Genomic DNA, 3,204 nt, shown 5'->3' on the forward strand with positions numbered 1-3,204 from the left:
CAGGGGGGTGCTACAATCATCAGTCAGCTAATCCACTGAAGAGTTAGCGCTGAATGTGCTGTCAGGAGGCAGGGACAGGTACAAAGAGGGGAGGGATTGGGGTGTGACCTGGAAGGGTGCATCTCCCTCCCCAGCTCCTCCCTTTTCTCTTTCTCCTGGCGGCCATGGGGTGAGTAGCTTCCTCTACCCAGACCCTGCTGCCATTCTATTTCTGCCTTGGAGCCAGCCAACCATGGACTGAAACTGTAAGCTGAAATAAATCTCTCCTCTTTTCAATTGTTGATGCCAGCTTTCTTGTCTCAGTGACCCAAAAAGAGGGACTAAGACATATAGTTACCACCTGTCACACTATATTGGGCTTTTCCTTTGTGATTGTTCATCTCCTCCACCCTCAACTAAAGAGGTGCTTCATAAGGACCAAGAGTTTGCCCCTGTCATTCACTGGAGAATCCCGGGCAGAGCCTGGCACACAGTACACTGTCAATAAATATTTGTTCATTGATTGCTTTCTTGATCAGTTGATTGGCTGATTAAAGTTGCCTGGTATCTTTGACAAGTTACTGAATCAGAGCTTGCATTCTAATTCCTCCTATGTCCTTTGCCCAAACAGGCTCTCTCTCAAAACCTTAGTCTCCACATCCATAAAATGGGGATTAAGACACCTTTCCAGGCTTGGAACCCCATAACAAAACATGGAAAGTAGAAGCAGAGACAGAAAGCAGTAAAAGCCGGGTCCAGGAACTGTGGGATCAGAGTGTGGGGGTGGGGCCTCACAGGTGGATGGTTTTGTTGTCCTAAATCTGCAAAGGCTCAGCTGGGAGTTCCTGAGGGGACTGCTTGACTCATTCACTGTGGAGATTCCTTCCTAAGCCCGCTCTTCCCCAGAGGATGAAACAGCCCTGACCACCCTCCGGGGAGAACCCCTCTCTTCCTGGACAGAGGACTTCCTAGGGAGCCAGGAGAGTCGAGAGGCCATATCCAAGTGGTCCCAAGCACCTTGGAGAAGAGGGGAGCTTCAGATGGTGACGCTGCATCCTGAATACAGAACAGCACTGACAGCTCCCTGTGCTTAAGTGGCTAAAGGGTTCACCAGGAGCCCCTGCTCCACACCTTCCCACCTCCACCCTTCTGCCTGCAAAACACCTCCTGATCTTTAAAACCACCTCCAACATTGCCTCCTCTGGGAAGCTGTCCTCCATAGCTTCTCCCACCCCAGTGCACACCAGGTAGAACCAACCACTTCCTCATCCGGGCACCCTGAGCATGGTCCAGTCATTCATTCCTTAAAGAAAAAGAAAAAACCATTTATGGAGTCTGCTTTGCATGAGGCACTCCCCAAGCGTGGGGAAAGAACAGTGAAAGGGTCATACACTGTAAATGCAATGGTGTGCCTCACGGAGCTCACAAACACTACTGGCATGCTTCTCCAGCCTTTCTAGTCCATGTCTGTTTCCCAAGCTGTACAGAGCTGGTCAAAGCCAGAAGCTCTGTCTGATACTTCTTTGTACCCACTGTGCCCAGGGCCATTATATAACTGGAACAGAACATTAAAATGCTTTGTTACTAAACCCCCATTACCTCCCAACCCCCTGGTCACCCACATTCTCCCCTGAGACTTCTGAACATGCCTTTCTCCACAATTAAAGCACTGATGACCAGTGAATGCCTTAGCTGGCCATTTGATGGTCTGATTAGTCAGTGTCATATCTTATCCTGTTATATATGTTTAATGTCACCTGGTCCTGCGCTTAGAACCATGTCTAACACATAGTTAGCTCTTGGCTGGCATTTGTTGAGGGAAGAAAGAAAGGTAGCCCTAACCATTTATCTACTTACATATACTAAGATTTGCCATTTAACCTTTCTGAACTCAAGTATTTTGAGTTCCTACTTCTCATTACCCCAGTGTGGTCCGTGAATGCATAACTCAGCTTAACATGGGATCTTGTCAGACACGCAGGATCCCAGGCTAACCCAGACCTACTGAGTCAGGATCTGCAGTTTGAGAAGATCTCAGGTGCTGTGTGCACACTTGGATATTTGAGAAGTACAGTTCTCAGTGCTGAAGAAAATGCCAGACCTGTTGACCTCCCAGGAGAGTGAAGGGTGTCCAGTGGGATGACTAATGTGAAAACATTTTGATACTGGAGCATGCTGGGCAGATGAGCTAGACTGCTATGATTATTCTTACGATTAATAATAGCCCTTGCAGGAAGACCACTTTATAGTTCTGTTTTTAAAACCTCATTAAATGCTATTCAAATGTGCTATTAAAAGTTATGTTCTAGTCCACTGAGTTTTGTAAACCCCAAGCCTTTTACACAGATTGGAGCCTGGGTTTGGGGACAGGAGCATGGGTCCTGCTTATGATGGTACATGGGTCTGATTGAATGCAAATTTGTATCCCACAACACCCTGCCGACTGATTGATCCTGGGAAAGAAAGGGATGCCGGGAACCCAGTTCCTCAGAGAAAGGAAAAACTAAGTAGATGCAGAGGGTGGAAAAAGACAAGCCTGGGGTTTCACGCTGGTTGGCGGGCTTGTACTGCACGCCTGTGATCTTCTGCCTTTCAGCCTCTGCCAAGCCATGTGGAAGGAAAAGAGGGAGCAGAAGAGAAGGGAGCAGACGCTGGTGGGATTACCTCAGCCACAGGCTGGGCAGTGGGCCGCCACCAAGAGCCCTTCAGGGGAGCAGCCACAGACGCAGCTGCAAGTCCCTGCGAGGGCTTTTGATGCTACACTGGCCTGGAGCCCACAGCCAGGCCACCAGCCCCATTAGCTTTTGGCCCCGAGATGAAGGCTAAGAGTAGATTATGAAGACGCATCTTGGACTCAAGTTAAGGGAGGGGGCAAAGGAAAGCGAACACCATGATTAAATAAGGTAGAAGCTCATAATTGGTCAGGATGGCTGAGAAAGCCGTACACACAAGCGCCTGAGGTATCTGGGCTGCTTTCTGCCCCGATAGGTCTTCATGCTCACCGAGGCTGCCACCCCAGGGCTGGCAGCTCCAACTAGAGACAGCAGACAAAACCTCAAAGCGGGTGGCCTCTCCTCCGGGGTTCTGCCCTTGGTTCAACCATAAACTCCGAATCTAGTATAGCAGTCTCCTCTTCTTCCTTGCCCTTTCCAGGTACAAACCTCCAGCCCTGGCTCACACTGCCTCCTGCCAACCCTACGCCTCAACCCTTCCAAATTATAACAC

The sequence above is a fragment of the Chinchilla lanigera genome, unplaced genomic scaffold, assembly GCF_000276665.1.
Source record: "Chinchilla lanigera isolate Chin_1 unplaced genomic scaffold, ChiLan1.0 scaffold00063, whole genome shotgun sequence".
NCBI lineage: Eukaryota > Metazoa > Chordata > Mammalia > Rodentia > Chinchillidae > Chinchilla > Chinchilla lanigera.